Raw genomic sequence first — 16,139 nt, 5'->3', positions numbered from 1 at the left:
AGTGATGGCTCTCTGCAGTGATAGCTCTCCTGGTGTTCCAGTGATGTCTTTCCTTGCTTGTTGCAGGCAGGCCAGTGAAACAAAGGAAGTCTCCTCTGCCTACTTGCCCTGAGGATTTGCCCCCAGCGCCAGACAGACTGAGCTGGATGGTGTTATGTGCCCAAAGAGGAGAGGGGGCAGAAGGAAGAAGGGTTCTGGATGCAAGCTGGGTGGGACAAGAAGAGAGAGGCCTTATTTTTGAATTTAATTTTATTTATTATTATTATTATTGTACTGTATGATGTGGGGGGACACTCTTTGTGGAGTCAGTTCTCTCTCCTTTTACCTTTACATACATTCTGGGGATCAAAGTCAAATCATCAGGGTTGTGGTACAAGTGCTTTTACCTGCTGAGCCATTCCACTGGTCTGCATTCATGATTTCTTTATTTTAAAATTCATTGTTGGTGTACAGAAAAAGTACTAATATGTATGTTGATTTTGTATCCTGCTACTTTACTGAATTCATTTATTGGTTCTAATTTTTGTGTGTGTGTGTGTGTGGAGTCTAGGTTTTTCGATCTATGCTATCAAGTCATCAGCAAAATGTTAATTTGACATCACCTTTAAAAGTTATGTTTTCTGTGTTTGTCTGTGTGCTGCATGCATGCAATGATGATGGAGGCCAGAAAAGGGCACTGGAACACCTGGAACTGTAGTTACTAACCATGCTGAACTGCCATGTGAGTTCTGGGACTTGAACCTGGGTCCTCTGGAAGAGCAGTCAGTGCTCTTAACTACTAAGCCATCTCTCCAGCCCATTTTTCCATTTCTTATTTATATGCATTTTATTTCTTTTTCTTGCCTAATTGCTCTGGCTAAAATTTCTAAGACAATATGGTATGATCACAGTGTGCCTGGCCCAGCCTTATTTTGTTCCTGATCTCAAAGGAACTATTTTCAGTTTCCTTCCATCCAATATGATGTTAGCTATTGGTTTTCCAATGGTTCGTTTACTATTCTTATCCTCAAGGGATGTTGAATTTTGTTGAATGTTTTCTCCACATGTTTTTGTTAGTTTTTTGAGACAGGGTTTCTTTGTATGGCCCTGGCTGTCCTGGAACTTGCTCTGTAGACCAGGCTGGCCTCAAACTCACAGAGATCCTCCTGCCTCTACCTCCCAAGTGCTGGGATTAGAGGTGTTTGCCACCACCATCCAGCAGTTTTCTGTATTTTTTGAGATGGTTGTATGATTTTTTTATCCTTCATTCTATTTATGTGATGCATCATATTTATTGATTTGTATATAGGTTTTGATTTTTTGAGACAGTGTTTCATATAACCCAGGCTGGTTTCTAACACCTATCTAGCCTGGTATAATTTTGAACTCCTGCTCTTTCCACTTCTCCTTCTCAGACACAAGAATTATAGGCATTGTATTACCAAGATCAGTCAAATAAATAATATTCTTTTTCTCTCTTTCTGTTTTGGTCCCAAGGATTAAACCTAGAGCCTGTCAAAAGCTGTACCCGCAATTTCTATATGTCAAACTGTCCTTACATCCATGGAACACATGCAGACACACACACACACACACACACACACACTTTTTCTATTATTTCAGTTTTGTTTAACACACACACATGAAAGAACACATATGTACACATATGCTCTCTGCATATAGTACTCTACACAGAACTTATATGTACACACATAAAAGCATTTTCTACAGAGTGAGTTCCAAGACAGCCAGTACTACACAGAGAAATCCTGTCTCTAAAAAGCAAACAAACAAACCCCCAAATAATAACAACCACCCCCTCCACACAAAAGAAAAAAAGGAAAAGCAAACTGAGCAAGTCATGTAGAGCAAGGCAGTAAGCTCCTCTGTGGTTTATGCTTCAGTTTCTGCCCTGAGTTCCCTTCATTGCAGATTATAATCTTGATGTATAAGCCAAATAACCCCTTTTACCCCAAACTGCTTTTAAAGAAGATTTATATATCTTTATTTTGATATATGCGAGTGTTTTTACCTGTGCACCACAAGCATGCCTGGTACTCATAAAGGTAAGAAGACAGTGTTGGAGCCCTTGGAACTGGAGTTGCAACTGGTTGTGAGCTGTTATGTGATTTCTAGGAATCAACCCGAGTCCTCTGCCAGAGCAAGTGCACTTAAGCCATCTCAACACTGAACCATCTCACCAGCCCCTGGTCATGGTGTTTTTTATCACAACAGAAAACAAACTAGAACAGCCCACTTTCCTGAATGACTCGGAATTGCTGGGTGACATGAAACCCTATTATAAAAGAAAAAAGGAACCATTTCAATTTTGGTGCTACACAGAATATTAGAAATGGGTTAGATCAATATGTAAGAGCTAGCCAATAAGAGGCTGGAACTAATGGGCCGGGCAGTGTTTAAAAGAATACAGTTTCCGTGTAATTATTTCGGATATAAAGCTAGCCAGGTGGTGGGAAGCAGCCCCGCTGCTCCTATTACTACACAAGTTTATATGTATCACTCTCCTATTGCTTCTAGAATAAATATGCACAAACAATGGCTAAAATAACGGCAATTTATTTCTGTGCAGCCCCAGAGGTCAGAATGAAATAGACATGTAAAAGCTGCTTTTGCTAAAAGCATTGACTCCATGCCTGGAACCATAGGGTAACTACAACAGGACAGAAACTGACACCTCTCCCTTCATTTTGTGTCCATCTGACTCCTTGACTTTGGCCGAAGGCACAGACTTAAATCATTGCCTTTAAGCTGTCTTCTGGAGTCACCTTGGACTCCCAGAATACCAGATCCATATTTTTGAGATTTCGTAGGTGCAGCTTTCCTGTTATATATCAAGGACACAGTCTCACAGCGGATTTCCTGGTCCTCTGACTCTTTCATTTTTTTTTTCTGCTTCCTCGTCTACAATGTTCCCTGAACCTTAGCTGTAGGGAGTGTGTTGTTAGATGTATCAGCTGGGGCTAGACACCCTATGGTCAGTTTTTCTCAGCATCTTAATCAGCTGTGAGTCTCTGTGATGGTCTCCATCTGCTGCAAAAGGAAGCTTCATTGATGAGGAAGTGAGAGCCACATTTATTTGTGGGCATAAGGATAAATATTTAGAATACAATGATAAATTATATTTGCCTCCTTAGTATGTAAAAGCATATAGCCTCGGACACCATTTTTGGGATAGGCATAGCTAAGAGTCTGGAAGGCACTGCTGAAATGTCCAGGTTCTTGTGTCTCAGTGTCTCAGAGCACAGAACTGGAGTAAGGATGCAAGCATAGTAGTAGAAACAGAGAACACTTAGTGAGATTACTTCTGAAGGTGGACATGGGCCTAGGATCTGGGAAAAGTTAGAAGCGCAAAGGCTTGTGGCCATGAGAGTCATACCCTTTTATGTGTCATGTTATACTCCCTGCCTTCTGCACTTGTGGATTGTGGCTTTTCCTGTGTGTGCTCTGCCCTTTACATGTAAACTTAGCTTAGGAGTTTTCAGTTTTTTACTTCTGTCATTAGTTTCTTTCATATATTAGTGATCTTTAAAATTAATTTTGTGGTACTAGAGAGCTGTTGGGTGGCTCGCAGCCTCCTGTTGCTCCAACTTCAGGAGATCTGACATCCTCTTCTCCCTTCAACAGGCACCTCAACTGCATTCTGGCACAACCACCTACCCTCATACACGCAACTAAATCTAAAATTAGTTCTGGAGGTGGGGAGGGAGTGCAGGTGCAGATGTGACGTGTCATACCATGCATATGAAGGTCATAGGGCAACCGTTGGGAGATGGTTCTCCCCTTCTATCATGTTGAGGCACGCATTCTCTGCTGCTGTGCTGTGTAGCTGATTGGTGAAGTGCTGGGCAATTCTTGTGTCTGCTTCCCTGTAAATGCATGTCACCACATCCAGCTTTTTCTGTGGGTTCCTGGGGTGGGATCCAGGTCATCAGGCTTGTGCAGCTAGTTCCCATTAAGCCATCTTCATGGGCCTTTACTTTGTCTGGAATAAACCGTTCTCACACTTAGTGTGCTTCAACTTGCCCTTTAGGTTTACTCTAACATCAAAAAGTTTCTTGGAGCCAGGCAGTGGTGGCGCACGCCTTTAATCCCAGCACTTGGGAAGCAGAGGCAGGCGGATCTCTGTGAGTTTGTGGCCAGCCTGGTCTACAAGAGCGAGTTCCAGGACAGACAGCAAAGATACAGAAATACCCTGTCCCAAAAAACCAAAAATGTAAAGAAAAAAAGCTTCATGGATTAGGTGGGCACCTTTGGCGCATACTTCCTTTTTCAAATTTGCTTAAACTTGTTAATACCAGGCTGCAAATACACAATTAAACCAATCCTCCTTCCTAGAGCTTTCCATTTTGTTCAAAGTCCAACAAATTGCCCTCCGGATCAGGCATACAGTGTCGTCCAGGAATTCTTTTTTTCTCTCCCTGTTGCCTTATATGACATCCATTGTTTTCTGGGTCCAATATTTTTTGCTTTCTTAGTATGTTCCTTTATTTATGTATTTGTGTGTTTATTTATTTATTTATTTTTGTTTTTCAAGACAGGGTTTCTCTGTGGCTTTGGAGCCTGTCCTGGAACTAGCTCTTGTAAACCAGGCTGGTCTCCAACTCACAGAGATCCGTCTGCCTCTGCCTCCCGAGTGCTGGAATTAAAGGTGTGTGCCACCACCGCCAGGCTTGCTCCTTTCTTTTACTGAATGTCCTTCTGATGTTTATTAGACAAGTGCATGGGATGTTATGTATTTAGGATCCTAAAAATGTCACCAAGGGTGTAGCCGAATATAGGTTTCTAAGTTGAAGATCATTTGCTTTCAGAATTTCCAAGGTATCTATTACCTTCAAGAGGTATAATTGATAAGACCAATGCCATTCTGATTTCCAATCCTTTGTTATGAATCTTACTTTTTTGCCTTGAAGTTTCTCAGTATCTGTCACTGGTGTTCTGAATGTTATTATACTACATTTTGACATGATATATTTGAACATATTGTTGTAAGCTGCACTGATGATGGCCCATATTGTTCACCCATAGTCCTGGATCTTGGCTGGTTCTTTCCATGTGGAGATACTCGCCCTTCCATTTATGGATCGTTATCTCCAGTTCTTTACATTTTGGAGGCTGCCTATTATATGGATATTGAATCATCTGAAATGGTCTTGATATTTTCTATCCTTCCCATTCTATTTTCCATTTCATTGTCTTTTTATTCTATCTCCTAGGGATTTTTTGCCCTGATAATGAGCATATTCATATATAATAGTTTATTAATTCTTTGAGAACTTCATACACACAATGCAATATGACCATAATTTTATTACATTTTAAAAAAATTAGCTATTGCCGGGCGGTGGTGGCGCACGCCTTTAATCCCAGCACTCGGGAGGCAGAGGCAGGCGGATCTCTGTGAGTTCGAGGCCAGCCTGGTCTACAAGAGCTAGTTCCAGGACAGGAACCAAAAAAGCTATGGAGAAACCCTGTCTCGAAAAATCCAAAAAAAAAAAAAAAAATTAGCTATTTGAATTTCCATGATCTGATTCTTATCGCATCCTATCCTCTCTTCTCTTCAATTCCTCCCACCCTTTCTTTCAGGGTTGTTCAGAGTCTATCTTTATTTGATGGATGCAGCTTCTTGTGGCGCACGCCTTTAATCCCAGCACTCGGGAGGCAGAGGCAGGCGGATCTCTGGGAGTTCGAGGCCAGCCTGGTCTACAAGAGCTAGTTCCAGGACGGGCTCCAAAGCCACAGAGAAACCCTGTATCGAAAAACCAAAAAAAAAAACAAAAACAAAAAAACAAAAAACAAAAAACAAAAAAAAAACATTATGAGGTTCATTGTTTTGGTTATGGATGTTGAAGTCCTCATTAGTCTCCCATGTGTTTCTTTTCCTTAGTTCATTTATTCTGTTTGTCTTTTCACTTGACACTAGAAGTGTTCTTCAATCACCTAGTCATTTTTGTTGATACTGAATACTAAGACATCTCAAACCCTTTGGGTAGATCCTGTAAGCCTGGGCAGAGACTCTTATGGAGTAATGGAACCATGTATCAGCCAGGATCTGATAGTAAATAGCTGTCACAGTTCCATTGAATTGGGTTCATTCGAGAAAGGTTCAATAAAGGACATTTTTGAAGGCATGGCAGGGTTTAGGGGAGAGACAAAGACTAGGTCAGTATCCCAAAGGAAGCAATCATAGAGAGCTACCTCACTACCTGAGGGTTGAAGGGCAGGGTGTGGGCAATTTTCTTTGGAACTCTGTGTGGGTCTCCATGTGGAAAGAGGCAGGTGACAGGGAAAATGATTTAATGGATCTGTGACTCAGCAGGGAGGGAACACAGGGCTCAGATATTCTGACTTGGCGCTTCACTATTCAGCTCTGCAGGAATTTGACACAGGTCAACACTCACGGCACCCAGGGAAAACTGGATCGGACCTGAGAATGGGAGCAGAGGTCTCTAATTCAGGCTGTATCTGGCAAGACAGAGTAGGGAAAACAGAAGCTGTTCTAGGCATTTGACTTTAAAGGTTGGAAATAGACTTTTACATCAGGGGTCAGCAGAGCCAGGCGTAGTAAATGTCAGGGACACTAGCAAAAGGTCAGAGGAGCTGACTGTGCAGTTCTGCAGCTCCCCAGAAAGTTCTTACCAGTGAGTCCAGTTTTCAAAGGCAATGGGAAGCCACTACTGATCTCACATGTCCACATGTTGGGTTCTGGTCCACAAGGGAACCAGTGTCAGGTTGGTGTTTCCCCATGCCCACATCTGGGGATCTTTTCTCTAGGTCCCCTTGGGTGTTTCTGAAGAAGGTGCCTCTCATCTCATTGTGTCAAAGAAGAGAGGAGAGATGAACAAGCCTTGGTCGTTAGCATACTGGGAACTGCATGGTGCTGGGTTAAATACCTTCCTAATAAGGCATCTCCTACCTGCAGCACCCAGCTTGTTGGACAATGTCAGGGGAGGACCTGAGTGTCCAGGCACTCAGTATACCAGAGATGACACCATGTCCTTGATCTGAGCCTTGAACTTTGCAGAACTTTGGATGGTTGAGGGGTCCCTTTCAGAGCCTGCTGCAAGTTCCAGTTTTATGGAAGTAGCTCAGTGAGTAGTAGCACTCACCCCAAAACCTGATGACCTGGGATTAGATCCCTAGTAGCCACGTAAGCCTTTTCACTTATTTATTTGGGTGGCCAGGAAAGGGCTATGGTTTATGGCTATGAAAGACTGAGGCACATATTCAACTCTTAAAAGTTTAATTCAGCTTTTAAAAGACAGATGTAGTAGTACAAACATCTGCAGTTCCAACACTGTCTCAAGGGGAGTTGGGAGATGAAGGCAGGAACGTCTCCTGATGCTCATGGGACAGCTAGCCTGGCCAGCACAGCTGTGAGGACGCCCTATCTCAAGGTAGAAAGGAAAGGGCTGATCTGAGTTCCATATGCATGTTTGTGCCTGCACTCACAAGAACAGGCACACACACATACTTAAAGAGAGACAGAGACAGAGGAAAAGATTGTTTCTGGGACAACTTGGCTGCAAATATGGCCTGGTAACCTTTGGTAGTGATTGTCTTTGCTAAGTTAAAAGACAATGTGAGTGCCAGAGATAGGTAAGTATGCAAGCAGTGTCTTATCACGAAGGGTTATGCCATGAGCATTTGATGTACATCCAGTTCACCAAAGCATTCAGATCTCATGCCAAGCAAAATGCCTGTTAGGATGCACCAATATTCTGTGTGAAGACCATTAAATAGGAACTCTCAACCATGACAGAACAAATAGGCTCTTTAGATTTCAGACAGTTCCATCATTTCTAATCCAATCAGACACAATTGACTTTCTGTGCCCTGAACTGCTCTCTTCTGGGAAAGGGCATTTAGCTTCTTTGAACTCAGTTGCTGAAATGGGAATAATAACACTTGACTTACACTGACGTCAGAGGTTAGCAGAAGAGGACCCTTCTTGTCCATCAGTGATGGTGATTATCAAACTCATCATCTTTGCTGCCCAGAGACACAGGAACAAATGCCTCTAACGTCATGCCTCTGTTCCAGCGGTATAGCACTGTAAGTTTTTGCTGTGTAGAATCTTGCTCTTCTATATTTGGGGCCAGAAGAGCTCTAATACTTATATGACAGGTTATCTGTGTTGCTTATGGGGATGAAATACTGAGGTACATATAAAACTTCTATTAAAATTATTTTTAAAAATCTATTGAGTCAGCTATAATGGTGCATTTCTTTAATCCCAGTACTCAGGAGGCAGAGGCAGGTGGCTCTCTGTGAGTTTGGGGCCAGCCTGGTCTACATAGTGAGTTCCAGGACAACTAGAGCTACACAGAGAAACCCTGTCTCAAAAAAAAAAAACAACCTACCTCTTCTTTGTGTGTATATGTGTGTATGTGCATGTATGTGCATGTGTGGAGGTTATCCACATAGATGTCTTATTTAATTACTACCCTTTTAAAACATTATTTTATTATTTTTAAAATTTTTATTTCAGAACTTTTGAGACAGGGACTCTCACTGACACTGGAGCTCACCCATTTGACTAGACTGACTGGCCAATGAACTCCAAAAATCTACTCATCTTTCTCCCATACCACCCACCCCCTAGCACTGGGGGTACAAACATTCGTTGCTGCTGTGCACTTTTATGTGGGTGTGGGGAGAGCCTAAACTCAAGTCTTCCTTTTTACACTTTATCAAATGGGGCCATCCTGCCAGCTCCTGACACTTAAATCTGAATAAGCCAAATTTTCATTTCATTTGTCGTAGCCCAGAGTGGGTGTATTGTTGGGGACTGCAGACCCTCACCGTGAATTTTCTGTAACCCTTTGCCTGCCAGAGTGAACAGCTTGTTTTCCGGTGCTTGCAGCTGTTCTGAGCATGAGCCCCTCAGCAGTTCCTGATGGCAGGGGAGTGGTTTCTGGTGTGTTTACAGCTGAAAATCCCAGGAGCTGGGACGTGGCTATCAGTTAAGGAACCCTGTCTGAAGCCGCCCTGTAACTCAGTAAAGGTGGCATTCTTGGCATTCTTGTTTCAAGGATGACCAGTGTCTCTGTCTGTGTCAGTTTCTGTGTGTTTCAATCTCCAGCCCCTTGCCCGACTAGCAAACCTTCCCGTAGTGTAGGCGGTGCCTAGTACAGGCGCTACAGTGCCTGCCTATAATCCCAACACTGGGGAGGGTGAGGCAGGAGGATCAGGAGTTCAAGTACATACTCAGTTTATAGAAAGTTGGAGGGTCAGCCTCAAAAATGAACAAACAAAACAAAACAAGAACATCTTGCTCATGATGTTTTCTGGGTAGCAGATGACTAGATGATCGTAGTCAAGCTGGGCACAAGGAAAAAGAACCTTTGATTAACGAGGAGTGGTGGAATCTCAGCACTTGGGTGGCTGAGGCAGGAGAATTGTGAGTTTGAGGTCAGTTTCAGCTCCTTAGTGGGACCCTGTTGCAAAAAGCTTTCCTACTTAGGTCAGCTCAGAGTGGATATGACCAAGGGCAGACTCCTCGAAAAGGGCCTCATATCTCATTGAAGAGTATCAGATAATAGCATAAGTTTCTGAAAGTCAGAAATTTGAATTACTTCTTAGAGTAAGGTTATGAAATACATTCTCAAAAAAAAATCTATTCCTGATAGGCTTACTCTTTTCCCAATCTAATTCATGTGAAAAAGAAAAGGTTAATCTTCACTGTCAGTTTGACTGGATTTAGACAGCTCTGGGCAAGTCTGTGAGTAGGATTCAGAGATGAAACTAGATGTGGGTAATTCCATCTATGGGGTGGGATTACAGACGGAATAAAAAACAAGAATCTGCGCATGAGCATTCCCCCGCCCCGCTTCCTGATTGGACGCGGCGTGGGCAGCTGCCCCCTGCTCCTGCTGCCATGCCGTTATCAGGATGCACTTTCCCTCAAACTGTGAATCGAAGTCGATCATTTTTCCTCCCTTAGATTGTTTTCTGTTCAGTATTTGGGCACAACAAGGACACGCTGATGTGAAGTGTTTGGGTAAAATGACGAATATAGGTAATTTGAGACTCTTTCAGGGAAAAGAGTGCCCCATTCCCCAAGGATCTCATTTTCATCACCAGAGCAGTGAGGAGTTACAGATGAAAAATTATAATGGTAACAGGGAAAGTAATTTCTGGAGGAATATTTTATGGACTCAATGAATGAAAAACAAGGACATGATCGCTCCTAGGTATGGTTGAGGAGAGAGGGGTTTTGTTGTAGATAATGGGGGGGGGGGATGACAGCTAGAGGCATCTGGAAGGGTCTGGACTGAATAGGGCCATGGCAGCGAGGTGGGGGCAGGGAGAGAAGCTGTGAACTGTTGTGGAGTGTTCACCAGCAAAGACTCCTCAGACATGTCTCTATTAGCTGCCTGGTGACTACACTGTGTGTTCAGGAGCCCAGAATAGCACCAAGATTTCTCAGGGTGAGCTTTTAAGCACAAAAATCATGTCTTGGGTTGACATACTTTAGTCAACAAGAACTGATAGCCAGAAGCAGAATTACAAAAGCCCCAAAACCACAAAACGAAACAACAGCAGAACATTTTGAGGCTTTCCCAGAACTTTATGGACTTTGGTGGATTAGGCCTTTGTTTTAATTTTGGCATGTGCTGCTGTGTCTATGTGCTGAATTTTACAGCCTGAATGGCATTTCTTTCATGGAGTTTCAGTTTTGCTAAGGTCTGGGGCCAACTAAGGTCTGGAGCCTGTTACCAGTCTGGATGCCAAGAGAGGAACCAGGAACCAAGAGGCCAAGAGAGCACATGGGATTCTAAGAGATATCGAATAGCCAAAATGGCTGAGTTATATAGGTATCAGGCTGGGGGAAGAGAAGCGGAAGCCCACTCTGGGAGGGAGAGGTTTAGGGTAGGGTAGGGGTGAGGAGTGCTGGGAGGAGCCACAGGTACTGAATGAGACTTGTCCTGGGTTTCTTTGGGACCTGACAGTAACAGTGATAATCAATTATCTCTGCAAAAATTGGTGATAGTAAGATTATAGAAGATTTGATTAAAATTTCTAAAGCTTTATTTTATATGTATGAATGTCTTGCCTGCACTTATGAAAGAGTATCGTGTGTGTGTGTGTAGTGCCTAGAGAGGTGAAAAGGTGGCTCTGGATCCCCTAGACCTAGAATTGTACAGGCCATCTTGTAGGCTCTGGGAACTGAAGCCAGGTCTGCAAGTGTTCTTATATACTGAGCTATTTCTTCAGTTTCATATTTCTGATCTTAGACAATATGTCTCTAAAATATTAGTTTTAAAGGCCTTACTAAGTATTACTTCTGTTATGATGATGATATAAATATCTTGCATAAGACATCAAATCAGTTTTGGTAGGTCAGGGTGTGTGTTACTTTTCTTTAAAAAAATTTTGTTGGGCAGTGGTGGCGCACGCCTTTAATCCCAGCACTCAGGAGGCAGACACAGGTGGATCTCTGAATTCCAGGCCAGCCTGATCTACAGAGTGAGTTCCAGGACAGGCTTCAAAGCTTCAGAGAAACCCTGTGTCAAAAAACCAAAATAAATAAATAAATAAATAAAAATCATTTATTTATATGTGTGCATGTTTGCATGTCTGTGTGCTCCACAGCACACATGTAGAGGTCATAGTGCAAGTGAGAGAGTCAGCTCCCTCCTTCCATCATGTGGGTCTCAGGATTGAACTCCAGCCATCAGCCTTGGTGGCAAGCACCTTTACCCATTAATCCATCTCGCTGAACCCTTAACGCTCATTTTCATTGCTTAGCACCAACCTGATTACCGGATGACCCAGTTGTTCATCTTGGGTCTGAGGAGTGGAAGGATAGCAATAGGTTTTCTATGATAGCTGCATCAGGATCCCCCAGACAGTTGGCTAAAACATGGGCCAGTGTGTTTCCAATTGGCAGAATTGGGATAGGATCTACAGTGCACACTGCTAGTCAGTTCCCACATGTTACTGCTGGACACCACGCCTGGTGTTCCCCTGTGGCACAAACAAAACAAACAACAACAACAACCCCCAAACCCAGACCAGACAAACGAAAAAAACCATTAGTAGGGAAATAGAAGCCCAAGCTCAGGGCTGGCAAACAAAACAAGAGGACAGACTTCACGGATTCCACTTTTGCCCGTGGCCAGTCTGTAGTTAGTTTTGATGAGGTGAACTTGATTTAACTTGTGCTACATAAGGGTTGTGCCATATCTTATTAGGTAAGTGCCTGCTTCCAGGAGTTTTCAGTTAACTCCCGTGGCCTCTGGGGCTGGAGGACGAATCTTGAGTTGGCTCCCTGTACTGGGAGCTTCAGAACCTGGAAGATGGCTGTGACTACTGGGCTTGTATTCTCAGCACCCTAAGGTGGTGGCATTGAGGGCAGTGGGTAGCAGTTGTTGCAGTAGTGACTTCCTGCTGGGAAGCAGCACGAAGGTGTTACTAGAGGATACAAAGCCCTGGGAAAACCGCCCTGCCTGGCCTCATGATTCATCAATCACAATTTTTTTTTTGGTGATAAAAGACACATACCATTTATTCTTTAGCCTTTTTGGTTTGTTCTTGTTTGGAGGTTTTTGTTTTTTGTTTTTGTTTTTGTTTTTTTTTTTTTTGAGACAGGGTTTTTCTGTGTAGCCCTTACTGTCCTGGGACTCACTATGTAGACCAGGCTGGCCTGGAATTCACAGAGATCCACCTGCCTCTGTGAATCCACTTCTGAATGCTGGGATTAAAGGTGTGTGTTACCAACACCTGGCCCTTTTAACCATTTTAATTTTAAGTGTATAGGTGTTTTGTCTGAATGTATGTATATGTACCACATGTTTAATTTCTGGAGGAATATTTTATGTAATTAACAGTGATAATTATCTCTGCAAATATTGGTAATAGTGAGATTATAGAACATTTAATTAAAATTTCTAAACTTTTATGTGTTTGAATGCTTTGCATGCTTACAGAAGCCAGAAGGGGGTGCTAGATTCCCCTGGAACTGGAGTTACATACAGGCTGTTAACTTCTGAGTCATCTGTCCACCCTCTTGCCACCTCCCTTAACCATTTTAAGTGTAATTTACAGGTCAGTGGCATTAAGAGCACTGTAATCATGACTACAGTCCAGCTCTAGAACTTTTCCATGATTCCCACACTGACATTTATAATGACGATTGCACATATTCCTGCTTCTGAGCTAGAATTGACACGTTGCACAAATCGTCTATTTGAAGTGTACGATTCACCCACTTTAGTATTTTCGCAGTTGTGCAGCCATCTACACAGTTAACTTTAGAAAATTTTGTCACTCCAAAACAAAACCCTGTGCCCACTAGCCCACTCTCTAACTCCAGCAGCCAGTAGGGATTACTAACCTACTTTCTGTCTCTCTGCATCTGCCTGTTGTGGTCTTTTCAGAGCTGGAGTCACATAATGAAGCCTTTCTGAGACCGGCTTCTGCTGGTTACCATCCTATTTTCCAGGGTCACCTGCGTTATAGTGTGAACGAACATTTAATTCTCTTTTAACAAGATTCAAAGATGAATTAATTATACCTCCCCCACATCCCCGCCTAACAGAAACTTTGGTCTCCACTTCATTGAGCAACCCATCCACCCAGATTCCAAGCTAGAGAACAAGATGTTTTTCCGAATCCTCTATCTTAGGGTTGGGGAGTTGGCTCAGTGGTTAAGAACAGTTGCTACTCTTCCAGAGGACCCAGGTTTCATTCCCAGCACCCAAATGGTAGCTCACAACAGCCTTTTACTCCAATTTGGGGGGTCCAGAGCCTTCTGGCTTTCACAGACAATAAGTATTGTGTACATAGTGCACATGCGTACACATAGGCAAAATATTCATACACATAAAATAAATAAGTGTTGAAAAAGAACCCTCCACCTTGGCTCCATGAATTAACAGAATATGCATGAGATGTGGCAGATGTAACTCAAAAATGGCTCTTTAAGGACTGGAAGTGGTGGTACTCTCCTTCGATCCCAGCACTCAAGTGGCAGAGACAGGTAGATTTCTGTGAGTTGGAGGACAGCCTGGTCTGCACAGTGAGTTCCAAGCCAGCCTGGACTTCATGTGATTGTTAGATCCTGTCTCAAAAGAAGAGCCTTCAAACGATCACTTCTCTTGCTCAGTGAAACGCCATCACAATGCTGGCCTTTAATTTCTTTGGCCTCTTGCTGCCTTGTCACTTTCCCAAGGCTCCCCTCCTCTGGTCCTGTACCTGCTCCACAGAACACAGTCCACAGGTGCCAAATACGTGCTTGGAGACCTCAGCTGCTGCCAATTTCCTTCAGAGTCTTGTTCACACTCCGCTGCCACAGAGATCACTTGGGCCTGACATCTGACTGCACTCTTCCCCGTTCTGCACAAGGCAATCAGTTCGCCAGGCTATGGGCATTCTTTCTTGTTCTTTCTTCCCTCTGTCTGGCGTGGCGAAACACTGCTCCAATGTAACCTGGCCTGTGATGGGATCCCCAAACTTAACTGCTAAAGTTCAAGGGCGGGGGGAGAAACCATTCGTGCAGGTCAATTCCTATCCTTCAATCTTCATTACTGATTGTTAAGATCCAAAGCTCCTTCTTGTCAGCTTAGCAGTGCCAGCCTAAAGTAACTGGCCTGCTACCTGGGTTTTGTGGCACACACCTTTAATCCAGTGGTTCTCAACCTGTGAGTTGAGACCCTTTCACAGGGGCTTCCTAAGACCATTGAAAACCACAGATATTTGCATCACAATTGGTAACAGTAGCAAAATCACCTTATGAAGTAGCCATGAAATAATTTTATGGTTGGGGGTCACCACACCATGAGGAACTATGCTAAAAGGTCATAGCATTAGGAAGGTTGAGAACCACTACATAGGGAGGCAGAGGCAGATGGATCTCTGTGAGTTCTACATGATCCAGGACTACATAGTGAGGTCCTGTTGAAAAATAAACCCCATCTGTATGTTTATTCCCATGTTCCCACGTTGAACATCTCCTTTTCTCACAGAGGACCATAATGTGTGGTGGTTCGGGAATTTATGGTTGTGCTTTGATTTGCATCTTAATTGTGAGATTACTATTCTTCCTTATAATTTCTTAGCATAGGCAGGAGCATGAGTAGAAAGCTACGGAAGCCACACTCCTTGTTAGTCTCTTAGGACTGCCCTCGCATTGTGCGTAAACAAAGCAGCGCTGAAGAAAAAGGATGACCAAATGTTCTTAACAAGTTATCCTCTATCCTTGGCCTCTTTTTGCATTTCACTTTTTATTTGTGTGTGTGTGTGTGTGTGTGTGTTGGAGGGTGCTCATGCGCAAGTATGAGCCTCCATGTGGAGGTCCAAAGGGACAAATCTTGGCTGTTGATCCTTAGGACGCGTCCATGCTGTTTCTTGAGACAGGATTTCTCACTCAGCTGCAGTGCTTGCTGATTAAGCTAGACATGCTGGCCAGTGAGGCCCCAGGGATGTGCTTATCTCTGCTCGGCCAGGCTGGGATTGCAAGTATGCATCACTGTGCACGGCTTTTGATGTGGGCTCGGGGAACCGAACACAGGTCTTTATGCTTGCCTAACAAGCACACTACTGTCTGAGCTGTCTCCCCAGCCCTTCCTTTTGTCCATTCTTGAGAAACTTTGCTATGACTACTTGCCTTGGAAGTGGATTACTCAGCTAGCCATACACGTGTGTGACAACTCACAGATAGGACAGAGGAAAACTTTGGGGAGCTGGGTTCTCTCCTTCCACCATGTGGGTCCGGGGGGGGGGGTCAAACACAGGCCATTAGGCTTGCTGGCTCTTGCCTCCATTCTTTAGATTTAAAACAAGAACACTCGCTGTGGTTTTATAGGTGCGTGAAAGCGCACGTCACCTTTTTGCTGCTTCCTTTCTGTTTCCTTTGCTAGGGAAACTTTTTGAAGGAAATCATGATTTAGCCATGTCTTGAAAGATCTGCTCTCATTTGATAGTTTCTGCCTCTCTGCAGATCAGATAAACCCTGTTCTCTGGAATTTGTTGGAAAGGATTCAGTCAATGAGAAAGCAAAAGTGGCTTCTTCCAAGACTGGTCTCAAGCCTGCTCAACACAATACAGTAAAATGTTCGTTCATTCTATGGCTTTTGACCTTTGACATGCATTACCTTTAGCCCAGCATGCACACAACGTGAAGGAAGAATGGAAAA

The sequence above is a fragment of the Chionomys nivalis genome, chromosome X, assembly GCF_950005125.1.
Source record: "Chionomys nivalis chromosome X, mChiNiv1.1, whole genome shotgun sequence".
Classification (NCBI taxonomy): domain Eukaryota; kingdom Metazoa; phylum Chordata; class Mammalia; order Rodentia; family Cricetidae; genus Chionomys; species Chionomys nivalis.
Note: the sequence above shows the minus strand (reverse complement) of the source record.